This window comes from Salmo trutta, chromosome 31 (genome assembly GCF_901001165.1).
Source record: "Salmo trutta chromosome 31, fSalTru1.1, whole genome shotgun sequence".
Classification (NCBI taxonomy): Eukaryota; Metazoa; Chordata; class Actinopteri; order Salmoniformes; family Salmonidae; genus Salmo; species Salmo trutta.
The window spans coordinates 34,327,586-34,344,025 of NC_042987.1; positions in this window are offsets into that span (position 1 = coordinate 34,327,586).

Sequence of the window (16,440 nt, forward strand, 5' to 3'; positions counted from 1 at the left end):
GCGATCAGGCAGGTCACCCCAAGGCGCCCACCAAGATGAGGGGTGTCTCCTCACGGTCCTCCCATGGCCATTTGGTCAGTGACTTCCAGTGTCCTGGGTCCTCCATCCTCAGGGTCTGGTGGGCAGTATGGCACCTTCCTGCAGTGGCTGGCGTGGATCCAAGTAGACCTCTCAGCTACACGAACAGCAGTGGGGGTAATCAGCAACACCTGGTATGGTCCAGTCCACCTCTGCTGGTTCCAATGCCTACGTCTCAGGTCTTTCACCACCACCCAGTCACCTGGTTGCAGTTTGTGCAGGATCCCCACCAGAGGCTGGGGCTGAGCCGCTTTCACCCTGGGGAAAATAGCCTTCAGAACATTAAGAGCAGTACAATAACTGACCATGTCATCGTCACAGCCCATCAGTGTCAACTTGTTCTCTGGGAAAGGGGAATTTGATCATTTTCATTTTTCTACCTGTCAGAATCTCGTGAGGAGCCAGTAGGGCCCTTCAGGGTTCGGATGAGCCGACATAGGCATGGGAATCCGTCTTCCCATGTTGTTAGTCATACAAATCACACATTTTGCACAAAATTGTTCAGCAAACACAGAAAACCCAGGTGCAAACCAAAATGTATTTACAAAATCAACTACCCTCCCCTTTGACACATGGGCTCTACCATGTGACAATGTGTTAGGACTGGTAACGTGTTAGAACGTGTTAGGACTGGTAACCCAGCAGGGCCCAGCTGGAGTTTCTACACCTGATCGTATGTACGAAGTCATTTCCACTTCCTTGATTCAGGTGGACCTACAGAGGATTGTAAGTCAGATATATAAGTAGTTGAGAAAAAGTTAACAGGAAGTGAAACCATCTGTAACACATCTGCTGCTTTGCTGCCAAATCAGCAACTGTGTTGCCCTTGGAGACAGGAGCAAAAGAGTTAGTATGAGCCAAACATTTACATACAGCTATTTCAGAAGGGAGAAGAATAGCTTTCAAAAGGTTATCAAAAAGTTTAAATTGAGAAATTGTTTCCCCAGAGGACATGAGGAACCCATGCTGTTTCCACAGGGTGAAATCTGACCTTGGTTTTGATACCATGTCAATCAGAGGTGTGCAGTCGTGGGGTTCTCCGTCCATGTTCAGCAACAGTGTTGCTGGATTGAGCCTGAGTCAACACAGGAGACATAAAACCATTCTTGTCACACACAAACAGATTGAAAGGGTTTAGAATGTGCACAGGGAGACCGAGACATGGAGAAGTAGTCATGAGTTGTTTCAGTTTTGTCAGGACAGTCATTCATTTTATTTTATGATTCATATCCATCTTGTGACCATAAATGAGATCTGAGAGAGGCTGGACAACCTTGGCCTAGTCAGGCAGCCACGCCCTACAGTACACTGTCATACCAGTCAGTGACATCATGGGTGGTTTGGTAACTGGCTGTGGGACAGAGATAATAGCCTGTACTCTCTCTGGACCCCAGCTGTCTGCCATTGGTATGGTATCATGTCCTAAAATACTTTACAGTTTTTACTTTAGTTTTTATTGATACTTTGTGGTCTCTGCCAGAAAGATCAGAGGTGCTTGAGTGTCAGTTTCACATGCCTGAAGAGTACAGTAACAAGTCATCAACGTACTATAAAACCCTCCAAATGTTGTGCCAATGCAGCTGAAAAGATTGCAGGTGTCTCAGTGTACTTCTTTCCGAGGAACGTGAAAGCAAACCAGAACTGTGACTCTGGTGCAACGGGAATGCTAAAAAAAAAAATGCGTCAGCCAAATCAATAACAGAAAACCAATTAGCTGTGGCTGGGACTGCAGATAACGTAGTTGGATTGGGAACCATAGGGGCAAAGACAGCATTCTTAAACTGGCCTTAATCTTGAACTAAACGGCAATCCCCTGAGGCTTTCCTTACTGACAAGACAGGGGTATCAAGGTGACTCTGGACACAAGACTAACGCTCCGTACTCTAGCAATGAAGCATGTACCGGAGTAATACCAGCAACAGCTTCTTTACTGACTGGATACTGTGCTCTGGAGGGGCACCTGGTATCTGTAGCAGTAACCCCAAGCATTCACCAGTCCCTTCATCCAAACCCCAGTATCCGCCCACTCAACTCTGTCTGATTTTGCCAGGGAAACGTGTGGTGCGCTATCCTCAAACCTGTAGAGCTATTGCTGTGCAGGGGTTAAATTAACCCCTAGAGCACAGAAATCACTGGTACAACACAGACCCTCACACTGTACTGATTCTGATGCCACACTTTCTAAAAGCCATTTGTTATCATATCTCAGGTCTCTTGTCAATGGTGAAAAATGATAGGTGCAATGTAAGTCTGCTTCAGACATGAAACTTCCCTCGTGGCCCCAATGGGTTTTAGCCATTAAGAAAACACGAGCAATACTGGGCACCTCATTATCAACGTCCCATGAATAATACCAGTCACAAAACTCAGACATCAGCATCAATTGCTCCCTCTCCTCCTCATGTATAACAGTGAGCCGTGAGGGGACACACATTACATTAAAACCTAATTTGCACAAGTGGTCCCTGCCCGTTAGATTGACCAGGCAGTGATTAGAGTAGAGTAATTGGTGTTGACATTTTTGCTCACAAATGTAGACAGACAGAAGCATAGCTACATGTTCTCTGAATCTGAGGCCTGAAGCCCCAACAGTTTTGACTGTTTCACTAGACATGGGAGGCTTTTTCATAGCCTTTCAATTAATGGCAGACATAGCAGCCCCAGTGTCAACAAGAAATATTATTGACTCACCATTGACGCAAGCCTCCACAGTTGGCTCAAATCGAGGAAAGGTATGGCTCTGGTTGTTCTACTGGTTCAGATGATTCTCCGTGTTCTTTCCCTGTCCCCTCATCATGTCAATTCTCCTCCTCCTGTTCCTGTCCTGGATTGTACAGGGTCATCTGTGCAGGCGGCCCCGTCTGCCAGGCCACAGGTTGGCCTCTGCCTCGAGGGCCCCCTTGTCGACCCCACTGTTGCTGAGAGGCCCCCGTTTGGGTGTTGGGTGGCGGCTAACATAGCTGTTGTTGAGCAGAGGGTGTCCACGCAGGCCCTCCTCTCCCCCTTCCTCTAGGTTGTGACTCTTTCTGTCCGCTTGTTTGGCTCCTCCTGTGGTCTGAGAGTTGACGTCATCCCCAACACCAGCATGGCCAGTCCAGAGAGGAGTTTGTCCACCGCTGCTGCTAAGGGAGATTCATAAGTGAGGGGAGGCACGGGGGGGGGGGGGGGCATTAGAGTGTCTAGTTTGATCCCGGAGTCACCTCTTCACTGTTGAGACTGGTGTTTTGCATGTAGTATTTAATGAAGCTGCCAGTTGAAGACTTGTACTTGTCCTCTTGCTCAGTTGTGCACCGGGGCCTCCCACTCTTTCTATTCTGGTTAGAGCCAGTTTGCGCTGTTCTGTGAAGGGAGTAGTACACAGCGTCGTACGAGATCTTCAGTTTCTTGGCAATTTCTCGCATGGAATAGCCTTCATTTCTCAGAACAAGAATAGACTGATTAGTTTCAGAAGAAAGTTCTTTGTTTCTGGCCATTTTGAGTCTGTAATTGAACCCACAAATGCTGATGCCCCAGATACTCAACTAGTTTAAAGACCAGTTTTATTGCTTCTTTTATCAGGACAACAGTTTTCAGCAGCACTAACTGCAAAAGGGTTTTCTAATGATCAATTAGCCTTTTAAAATGATAAACTTGGATTAGCTAACACAACGTGCCATTGGAACACGGGAGTGATGGTTGCTGATAATGGGCCTCTGTAGGCCTATGTAGATATTCCATAATACAATCTGCTGTTTCCAGCTACAATAGTCATTTACAACATTAACAATGTCTACACTGTACAGTGGCTTGCAAAAGTATTCACCCCCTTGGCATTTTTCCCAATGTTGTTGCCTTACAACCTGGAATTAAAACAGATGTTTGGGGGGGGTTTGTATCATTTGATTTACACAACATGCCTACCATTTTGAAGATGCAAAATATTTTTTATTGTGAAACAAACAAGAAATAAGACAAAAAAAAACAGAAAACTTGAGGGTGCATAACTATTCAACCCCCCCAAAGTAAAAACTTTACAGAGCCACAATTTGCAGCAATTACAGCTGCAAGTCCCTTGGGGTAATGCTCTTTAAGCTTGGCACATCTAGCCCCTGAGATTTTTGCCCATTCGTTAAGGCAAAACTACTCCAGCTCCTTCAAGTTGGATGGGTTCCGCTGGTATACAGCAATCTTTAAGTCATACCACAGATTCTCAATTGGATTGAGATCTCGGCTTTGACTAGGCCATTCCAAAACATTTAAATGTTTCCCTTTAAACCACTCGAGTGTTGCTTTAGCAGTATACTTAGGGTCATTGTCCTGCTGGAAGGTGAACCTCTGTCCCAGTCTCAAATCTCTGGAAGACTGAAACATGTTTCCCTCAAAAATGTCCCTGTATTTAGCACCATCCATCATTCCTTAAATTCTGACCAGTTTCCCAGTCCCTGCCAATGAAAAACATCCCCACAGCATAATGCTGCCACCACCATGCTTCACTGTGGGGATGGTGTTCTCGAGGTGATGAGAGGTGTTGGGTTTGCGCCAGACATAGCGTTTGGCCAAAATGCTTAATTTTAGTCTCATCTGACCAGAGTACCTTCTTCCATATGTTTGGGGAGTCTCCCACATGCCTTTTGGGGAACACCAAATGTGTTTGCTTATTTTTTTCTGGCCAGTCCTCCGTAAAGCCCAGCTCTGTGGAGTGTACGGCTTAAAGTGGTCGCATGGACAGATACTCCAATCTCTGCTGTGGAGCTTTGCAGCTCCTTCAGGGTTATCTTGGCCTCCTCTCTGATTAATGCCCTCCTTGCCTGGTCTGTGAGTTTTTGTGGGCGGCCCTCTCTTGGCAGGTTTGTTGTGGTGCCATATTCTTTCCATGTTTAAATAATGGATTTATTGGAGCTCTGTGGGATGTTCAAAGTTTAGGATATTTTTTTATAACCCAACCCTGATCATTACTTCTCCACAACTTTGTCCCTGACCTGTTTCTTGGTCTTCATGGTGCCGCTTGCTTGGTGGTGTTGCAGACTCTGAGGCCTTTCAGAACAGGTGTATACATACTGAGATAATGTGACAGATCATGTGACACTTAGATTGCACACAGGTGGACTTTATTTAACTAATTATGTGACTTCTGAAGGTAATTGGTTGCACCAGATCTTATTCAGGGGTTTCACAGCAAAGGGGGTGAATACATATGCATGCACCACATTTCCGTTTTTTATGTTTTATAATTTTTTTAAACAAGTCATTTTTTTTCATTTCACTTCACCAATTTGGACTATTTTGTGTATGTCCATTACATGAAGTCCAAATAATAATCCGTTTAAATTACAGGTTGAAATCCAACAAAATAGGAAAAAAGCCAAGGGGAATGAATACTTTTGCAAGGCACTGTATTTCTGATCAATTTGATGTTATTTTAATGGACAAAATATGTGCTTTTCTTTCAAAAACAAGGACATTTCTAAGTGACCCCAAACTTTTGAACTGTAGTGTATATATTTTTAACAATGTGCGGGATGTGGTATCCACTCGGCTCACTTCCTCTCAGATCTTAGGTGGGTCCATCTGCTTCGTTCATGGACTGTGGTCTCCCTGAGATCCCAAGTTTGAGGGATCCCTCATGCACTATTTATCCAGGTCATCAGGAGCGGTCACCAAGCGGTCACCACATCCCATCCTCGTTGCCAAATGTGGTGGTTATTTCTTTATTATCAAATGACGAGAGACAAACTTATCACACAAGTCAGAGTTATACTTAACTTCTTGGGGCTATGTGGGACGTTAGCGTGCCCCCCGTGGCGCACCCTATCAACAGCAGGTGCATTTCAAGAGCGGCAAATTTGAAACCAAATAAATGTCAAAATTCAGATTTCTCAAACATACAACTAACTTACAGCCTTTGAAAGATAAACATCTCCTTAATCTAACCACGTTTTCCGATTTCAAAAAGGTTTTACGGGGAAAGCATAAAGTTAGGTTATGTTAGGAGAGTACATTGACAATAGTCAATGTGTGTACTGTATTGTCAATTCAAAGACAGGCGTCACCAAAACCATAAAATCAGCTAAAATTATGCACTAACCTTTTACAATCTCCATCAGATGACACTCCTAGGACATTATGTTAGACAATGCATGCATTTTTAGTTCTATCAAGTTCATATTTATATCTAAAAACAGCGTTTTACTATGGCGTTGATGTTCAGGAAATCGTTTCCCTCCAATACCGGCAGTCAAGTCATGACAACAAAATAATTAATTAATATTAGAAAACATTGGTAAAATATTATATTGTCATTCAAAGAATTATAGATTTACATCTCTTGAACGCAATGGACTTGCCAGATTTAAAATTAACCTTACTGGGAAATCACACTTTGCAATAATCTGAGCACTGCGCCAGAAAAATACGCATTGCGATACAGACTAACCGCCATGTTGGAGAGATCTAAAATCGAAAATACTATGTAAATAATCCATTACCTTTGATTCTCTTCATCAGATGTCACTTCCAAAGAGTCCCAGGTCCATAACGAATGTAGTTTTGTTCAAAAAAGCTCATCATTTATGTCCAAAAACCTCCGTGTTGTAGCACATGATCTAAGCCAGCCGGACTTCACTTCACTTCAAGAACGGAAAAAATATATTTCCGTTCGTTCAAACATGTCAAACGTTGTATCGCATAAATCATTAGGGCCTTTTTTAACCAGAACATGAATAAAATTCAAGGCGGACCATTGGGTTCTCTTTTAAAACGTTTCGGAATGAGAGTACCCACCATCAACTCGCGCGCCAGGTGAGTAATGGGCCATCACGTTCCATGACTCTTATTCGGTCAGATCTCAGAGTAGAATACTCAAAACACTTTGTAAAGGCTGGGGACATCTTGTGGAAGCAATAGGAAGTGCCAGAATATTCCTAACCCCCTTTGTTTTTCAATGGCATAGGCTCAAAGTCAATTCAACACATCAGGTATCCACTTCCTGTCAGAATCTGTCTCAGGGTTTTGCCTGCCAAATGAGTTCTGTTATACTCACAGACACCATTCAAACAGTTTTTGAAACTTTAGGGTGTTTTCTATCCAAACCTGAACAATAATATGCATATTCTAGCTTCTGAGTTGGTGTAATAGGCAGTTAAAAATGGGCACATATTTTTTCAAAAATTCTCAATACTGCCCCCTATACCCTAACAGGTTAAACTAAATCTTTATTCACTTATTAATAAGGAAAGCAGGTCACAATACACACACAAGTGAATGATGTGAGTGCTCTGCAATAACGAGGCTGGTCAACTCAACACTCTTGACTGTTGGGTTGAGAGCCTCAACACAAAGAATACAAAGATATTTTATAGCAAAGATACAAGTCTACATGACAAACAACAGATGTATGGAATGGGTCACAAGGTGAGACTTGATATATAAGAAAGGAGTATCCCCCAGCCAAATAGCATTTGCTTTGAAGACTGTTCTTATTGTACAGAGTTTGGCCCCTAAGACAAGGCTCTTATCTCATTCCTGGTACCTCACAGTACAGAAACACCAACTCATTCTATTGCATAAATCAATTGTCAGCTCCAGATACCCCTATCTTAACATCTTACATCTAGACGTTCCGCTAGCGGAACACCTGTTCCAATATCCAATGATGGGCGTGGCGCGAAATACAAAGTCCTCGAAAATCCGAAAACTTCCATTTTTCAAACATATGACTATTTTACACCATTTTAAAGACAAGACTCTCCTTTATCTAACCACACTGTCCGATTTCAAAAAGGCTTTACAGCGAAAGCAAAACATTAGATTATGTCAGCAGAGTACCCAGCCAGAAATAATCAGACACCCATTTTTCAAGCTAGCATATAATGTCACAAAGAACAAAACCACAGCTAAATGCAGCACTAACCTTTGATGATCTTCATCAGCTGACACTCCTAGGACATTATGTTATACAATACATGCATGTTTTGTTCAATCAAGTTCATATTTATATCAAAAAACAGCTTTTTACATTAGCATGTGACGTTCAGAACTAGCATACCCACTGAAACTTCCGGTGAATTTACTAAATTACTCACGATAAACGTTCACAAAAAACATAATTATTTTAAGAATTATAGATACAGAACTCCTTCATGCAATCGCTATGTCCGATTTTAAAATAGCTTTTCGGTGAAAGCACATTTTGCAATATTCTGAGTAGATAGCTCGCCATCACGGGCTAGCTATTTTGACACCCACCAAGTTTAGCCCTCACCAAACTCAGATTTACTATAAGAAAAATTGGATTACCTTTGCTGTTCTTCATCAGAATGCACTCCCGGGACTTCTACTTCAATAACAAATGTTGGTTTGGTTCCAAATAATCCATAGTTATATCCAAATAGCGGCGTTTTGTTGTGCGTTCAAGACACTATCCGAAGGGTGACGAAGGGTGACGCGCCCGACGCGTTTCGTGACAAAAAATTCAAAATATTCCATTACCGTACTTCGAAGCATGTCAACCGCTGTTTAAAATCAATTTTTATGCAATTTTTCTCGTAAAAAAGCGATAATATTCCAACCGGGAGTCGTTGTTTTTGTTCAAAGACTGAAAATAAAAACATGGTGTCGGCTCGTGCACGCGCCTCCAGTCTCATTGTTCTCAGATCGACCACTATCCAAATGCGCTACTGTTTTTCAGCCAGACAGCAGAGTCATCATTCATCGTTCTGCCGCCTTCTGAGAGCCTATGGGAGCCGTAGGAAGTGTCACGTTACAGCAGAGATCCTCAGTTTTCAATAAAGAGAGTGTAGAAGGCCAAGAAATGGTCAGAGAGGGCACTTCCTGTAAGGAATCTTCTCAGGTTTTGACCTGCCAAATGAGTTCTGTTATACTCACAGACACCATTCAAACAGTTTTAGAAACTTTGGAGTGTTTTCTATCCAAAGCTAATAATTCTATGCATATTATAGTTTCTGGGCAGGAGTAATAATCAGATTAAATCGGGTACGTTTTTTATCCGGCCGTGAAAATACTGCCCCCTTTCCATAACAGGTTTTAAGCAAAACCCATGTCCTTGACCATACACCTAGACTAGCTGCAGGGATCTGGAGTAGAACCCATCCCTTTGCAAAAACACAGCCTTACTAATGTTTTACTGTTTGTTAAGTATATATAATTGTTAACTATTATTATTAAACAAATCAGATAAATACATGATTTGCCTCTCACAGAGCTCAATGAGGGGAGTGAGCCTCTGGGTCATGCACTATCCCAGGATAGGTGTAACATCAGAGATGATGTACAATGGTTCCAGACACTACCCCACACATCATGTCTCAGGCCTTATCTCTCCCAAGGTCGAAGGAGGGAGTGACTGGCGCACAGACATTGTGGAGACAAGTAATTGGTTCCCCATTAATCACGCCATCCCTTCACATGGTTTGCAGTAGGTAAAGACACATATTCACATACAAAGACAATGTTCCCTCTTGTCCTCTTCTCTTTCTGATATTCTGCATAGCAACAGGGACGTTATAGACAAGCCTGACTTCTCCCCTCTCTAGGCCCCAGGTGACTGAGGCCCATATGAGGGAGGAAGTGCAACTGCAAACACCAGAGTCCGAAGGGATACATTCTAATAACAAGAGTTCAACAGTTCAATCATATAAGCATGTTATGCAGATAAGACATCTTAATGATCTATGTTACCGAGCTAATTCTGATTCTTCCGCCACACACACTTGCTGACAGAGTGAGGGTTGGAGGTAATTAGTGCTCCTCCGTATATAAGCCCTGGAGTCCAAGCCTTAATCTCCATTGATTTCACCACTATCTATTTTACACACAGCAATTTGTTACAATCTCATTCCTGGCCCTTTTTGATTGACGGGGAAGCTCAATTGCCTCTCCATCAATTCCTGCTTTGGCTCCTCCTCCATCGTTGTTTTCCCTCAGCTGATGACGATGCTCCCAAACTGGCTTGGTAATACACAAGCTGATGAAGGCTATGATTCAAACAATGGCACTGTTCCAATACTCCAGAAACACATCCGTCCTTCCTACCCACTTTGAGATAATCACAGATATGAATTGGTGCAAGTAATAGGATGGTTACATTTTACTTTTTTTTTTACATTTTAGTCATTTAGCAGACGCTCTTATCCAGAGCGACTTACAGTAGTGGTTACCATGCTTACAGCTATCAAATCAATTTTAGACCTGTGATTACCTCAACAAAACAAGGAAGGACAGATGCATTTTGAACAGGGCCAATATGTGGTGCCTGTCTGGGGAGGAAATGTGTTGGGAGATTGATTTCATTTGTCTTTCTCACTGGGTAGTAGTGATGTGGAAAATGTACCATCCTTAGAAATCGACAGATAGATATATTATTTATTTAGTAGTCTTCTATAATTTATCCTCCCATCTGATTGTTTACTGCGATCCGTTCATTTGAAATAAAAGATGCCTGTGATCTTCCTTGTCTCCCCATATGATGTTTTCTTGAAAAGCGACAAAAATGAAGTAGGTTTTAGAAATGAGAGTGAGTGTATGAGCTCAGCAGACAAACAAGCATCACCTCGTCAATAAATAGTATGACTGGATGTGATTCTACGATTCAATGTTATGTTGGGTTTTTTTCATTCAACTTTTTCACTCCGGACGTTTTATCTGGACGTGGTTCGTCAAGACCTCCACCAGCCGAAGCTAAGTAGTAACATTAACATGATGCCTTCTAATTGCAGTCGTTGTACTCATAATATACAAGAGAACGATCGCCTTATGGCGAGGATAGCTGTGCTGCAAGCCCAGCTTCAGACGCAATCGTTAGGCAAGGGTCATTTCAGTGTAGGAAAGGATGAAGCAGCGTCTGTGCCACCAGTAAGTACAGATAGTAACGTTAGTATAAATCCCCTCGCACGGTCCCCGCAGCCGGACAACTTTCTCATGGCTTCTGGAGGGAAATGCTGTAGGAATGCTCAACCGGTGTCGCTTATTCAGCCGACAGAAACTTTCAGCCGGTTCTCCCCATTAAGCAGCGAGTCGGAGTCAGAGGCCGAGCCTTCTCTGGTCTCTGCTCCTCCCGTTACGGGGTCTGAGACGCCGAAGCCTCTCACCATTAGCTCTGACAAATTGAAAACCCTAGTCATTGGCGACTCCATTACCCGCAGTATTAGACTTAAAACTAATCATCCAGCGATCATACACTGTTTACCAGGGGGCAGGGCTACCGACGTTAAGGCTAATCTGAAGATGGTGCTGGCTAAAGCTAAAACTGGCGAGTGTAGAGAGTATAGAGATATTGTTATCCACGTCGGCACCAACGATGTTAGGATGAAACAGTCAGAAGTCACCAAGCGCAACATAGTTCAGCGTGTAAATCAGCTAGAAAGATGTGTCGGCATCGAGTAATTGTCTCTGGCCCCCTCCCAGTTAGGGGGAGTGATGAGCTCTACAGCAGAGTCTCACAACTCAATCGCTGGTTGAAAACTGTTTTCTGCCCCTCCCAAAAGATAGAATTTGTAGATAATTGGCCCTATTTCTGGGACTCACCCACAAACAGGACCAAGCCTGGCCTGTCGAGGAGTGACAGACTCCATCCTAGCTGGAGGGGTGCTCTCATCTTATCTACGAACATAGACAGGGCTCTAACTCCCCTAGCTCCACAATGAAATAGGGTGCAGGCCAGGCAGCAGGCTGTTAGCCAGCCTGCCAGCTTAGTGGAGTCTGCCACTAGCACAGTCAGTGTAGTCAGCTGAGCTATCCCCATTGAGACAGTGTCTGTGCCTCGATCTAGGTTGGACAAAACTAAACATGGCGGTGTTCGCCTCAGCAATCTCACTAGAATAAAGACCTCCTCCATTCCTGCCATTATTGAAAGAGATCGTGATACCTCACATCTCAAAATAGGGTTACTTAATGTTAGATCCCTCACTTCCAAGGCAGTTATAGTCAATGAACTAATCACTGATCCTGACTAGCCTGTCCAACTGTGGCTCAGTTGGTAGAGCATGGTGTTTGCAATGGTGTTTGCAATGCCAGGGTTGTGGGTTCGATTCCCACGGGGGGCCAGTACGGGAAAAAAAATAATTTATGAAATTAATTGAAATGTATGCATTCACTACTGTAAGTCGCTCTGGATAAGAGTGTCTGCTAAATGACTAAAATGTAAATGTAAAATAATCTTGATGTGATTGGCCTGACTGAAACATGGCTTAAGCCTGATGAATTTAGTGTGTAAAATGAGGCCTCACCTCCTGGTTACACTAGTGACCATATCCCCCGCGCATCCCACAGAGGTGTTGCTAACATTTACAATAGCAAATTTCAATTTACACAAAAAAACAAGTTTTTGTCTTTTGAGCTTCTAGTCATGAAATCTATGCAGCCTACTCAATCACTTTTTATAGCTACTGTTTACAGGCCTCCTGGGCCATATACAGCGTTCCTCACTGAGTTCCCTGAATTCCTATCAGACCTTGCAGTCATAGCAGATAATATTCAAATTTTTGGTGACATTAATATTCACATGGAAAAGTCTACAGACCCACTCCAAAAGGCTTTCGGAGCCATCATCGACTCAGTGGGTTTTGTCCAACATGTCTCCGGACCTACTCACTGCCACAGTCATACTCTGGACCTAGTTTTGTCCCATGGAATAAATGTTTTGATTCTTAAATATTTTTCCTCATAATCCTGGACTATCGGACCACCATTTTGTTACGTTTGCAATCGCAACAAATAATCTGCTCAGACCCCAACCAAGGAGCATCAAAAGTCGCGCTATAAATTCTCAGACAACCCAAAGATTCCTTGACGCCCTTCCAGACTCCCTCTGCCTACCCAAGGACATCAGAGGACAAAAATCAGTTAACCACCTAACTGAGGAACTCAATTTAACCTTGCGCATTACCCTAGATGCAGTTGCACCCCTAAAAACAAAAAACTTTTGTTATAAGAAACTAGCTCCCTGGTATACAGAAAATACCCGAGCTCTGAAGCAAGCTTCCAGAAAATTGGAACGGAAATGGCGCCACACCAAACTGGAAGTCTTCCGACTAGCTTGGAAAGACAGTACCGTGCAGTATCGAAGAGCCCTCATTGCTGCTCGATCATCCTATTTTTCCAACTCAATTGAGGAAAATAAGAACAAACCAAAATGTATTTTTGATACTGTCACAAAACTAACTAAAAAGCAGCATTCCCCAAGAGAGGATGGCTTTCACTTCAGCAGTAATAAATTCATGAACTTCTTTGAGGAAAAGATCATGATCATTAGAAAGCAAATTATGGACTCCTCTTTAAATCTGTGTATTCCTCCAAAGCTTAGTTGTCCTGAGTCTGCACAACTCTGCCAGGACCTAGGATCAAGGGAGACACTCAAGTGTTTTAGTACTATATCTCTTGACACAATGATGAAAATAATCATGGCCTCTAAACCTTCAAGCTGCATACTGGACCCTATTCCAACTAAACTACTGAAAGAGCTGCTTCCTGTGCTTGGCCCTCCTATGTTGAACATAATAAATGGCTCGCTATCCACCGGATGTGTACCAAACTCACTAAAAGTGGCAGTAATAAAGCCTCTCTTGAAAAAGCCAAACCTTGACACAGAAAACATAAAAAACTATCGGCCTATGGCGAAGCCCCAAAATTGCCCTTGCTGGAAGCCTGTGTTTCAGACATAAGGAAGTGGATGGCTGCAAACGTTCTACTTTTAAACTCGGACAAAACAGAGATGCTTGTTCTAGGTCCCAAGAAACAAAGAGATCTTCTGTTGAATCTGACAATTAATCTTGATGGTGGTACAGTTGTCTCAAATAAAACTAAGGACCTCGGCGTTACTCTGGACCCTGTTATAATATCCACCCGGCACAGCCAGAAGAGGACTGGCCACCCCTCATAGCCTGGTTCCTCTCTAGGTTTCTTCCTAGGTTTTTGGCTAGGGACAATTAGGAGGCCTGCGTCTTGTGACCGTAGCGTACATGTAGGTATGTACGGCAGGACCAAATCGGAAAGATAGGTAGGAGCAAGCCCATGTAATGCTTTGTAGGTTAGCAGTAAAACCTTGAAATCAGCCCTTGCCTTAACAGGAAGCCAGTGTAGGGAGGCTAGCACTGGAGTAATAACAACAGATGGACTACAACTAATAACAACAGATGGACTACAACTAATAACAACAGATGGACTTCAACTAATAACAACAGATGGACTTCAACTAATAACAACAGATGGACTTCAACTAATAACAACAGATGGACTTCAACTAATAACAGATGGACTACAACTAATAACAACAGATGGACTACAACTAATAACAGATGGACTACAACTAATCACAACAGATGGACTACAACTAATAACAGATGGACTACAACTAATAACAACAGATGGACTACAACTAATAACAACAGGGGATAACTTTATGACATCAGATCACGTCTGTGCTCCTACCTGAGGCTTACCAAGGATTCCCTTTTCATAAGATCCTTCTCTCTGTACAGTAGAAACACATGTCAAACACACTATATATATATATATATATATATATATATACATACATACATACATACATACATACATACATACATACATACATACATACATACATACACACACACACACACACACACTAAAATAAAAGACAGTCATTTCTATCTATGTATCCTACCTTTTAGTTCACACTCCAACAACACATTTTACACAATAGTTATGACAGAACAGATATTTTTGATGAGGTTGCTTGAATAACCTTTTGTACACAACTACCGTTGTGGCCATGTTTTGTTCCCCGAGCCACTTAGTTATCACTTTTGCCTTATGGCAAGGTGCTCCATCATGCTGGAAAAGGCATTGTTCGTCACCAGACTGTTCCTGGATGGTTGGGAGAAGTTGCTCTCGGAGAATGTGTTGGTACCATTCTTTATTTATGGCTGTGTTCTTAGGCAAAATTGTGAGTGAGCCCACTCCCTTGGCTGAGAAGCAACCCCACACATGAATGGTCTCAGGATGCTTTACTGTTGGCATGACACAGGACTAATGGTAGCGCTCACCTTGTCTTCTCCGGACAAGCTTTTTTCCGGATGCCCCAAACAATCGGAAAGGGGATTCATCAGAGAAAATGACTGTACCCCAGTCCTCAGCAGTCCAATCCCTGTACCTTTTGCAGAAAATCAGTCTGTCCCTGATGTTTTTCCTGGAGAGAAGTGGCTTCTTTGCTGCCCTTCTTGACACCAGGCCATCCTCCAAAAGTCTTCGCCTCACTGTGCGTGCAGATGCACTCTCCCCATTTCCCTCCCTCTCCCTATCGCCCTCCCTCTCCCCATCTCCCTCCATCTCCCCCTCTCTCCCCCCATCTCCCTCCCTCTCCCCATATCTCCCTCCCTCTCCCCATCTCCCTCCCTCTCTCTCCCCATCTCCCCCCACATCTCCCCATCTCCCTCCCTCTCCCCATATCCCTCCCTCTCCCCATCTGCTACCCTTTCCCACCCTCTCTCCATCTCCCTCCTTCTCTATCCCTATCTCTATCCCCATCTCCCTCCCTCCCTCCCTCTCTATCCCTATCTCTATCCCCATCTCCCTCCCCATCTCCCTCTCTCTCCATCTCCATATCTCCCCATATCACTCCCTCTCCCCATCTCCCTTCCTCCCTCCCTCTTCCTCCCTCTCTCTCCCCATATTCCTCCCTCTCCCCATCTGCCACCCTTTCCCTCCCTCTCCCCATCTCCCTCCCTCTCCCCATTTCACTCCCTCTCTCTCCACATCTCCCCCCTCTCCCCATATCTCCCTCCCTCCCTCCCTCTCTATCCCTATCTCTATCCCCGTCTCCCCCCCTCCCTCCCTCTCCCCATATTCCTCCCTCTCCCCATCTCACTCCCTCTCTCTCCCCATCACCCCCCTCTCCCTCTACCCATATCTCCCCCCTCCCTCCCTCTCCCCATATTCCTCCCTCTCCCCATCTGCCACCCTTTCCCACCCTCTCCCCATCTCCCTCCCTCTCCCCATTTCCCTCCCTCTCCCCATTTCCCTCTCCATCGTCCCATTTCCCTCTCCCCATCTCCCTCCATCTCCCCATCTCACTCCCTCAATCTCCCTCCCTCTCCCCATCCCCATCTCACTCCCACTCCCTCTCCCCATATCTCTCTCCATCTCCTTCCCTGTCCTTCTCCCCATCTCCCTCCCTCCCTCTCCCCCTGTCTCCCTCCATCTCCCCATCAGACCACATTATTTTATTTCTCATGTTCTGAGAGTCCTTTAGGTGCCTTTTGGCAAACTCCAAGCGAGCTGTCATGTGCCTTTTACTGAGGAATGGCTTCCATCTGGCCACTCTATCATAAAGGCCTGATTGGTGGAGTGCCGCAGAGGTGGTTGTCCTTCTGGAAGGTTCTCCCATCT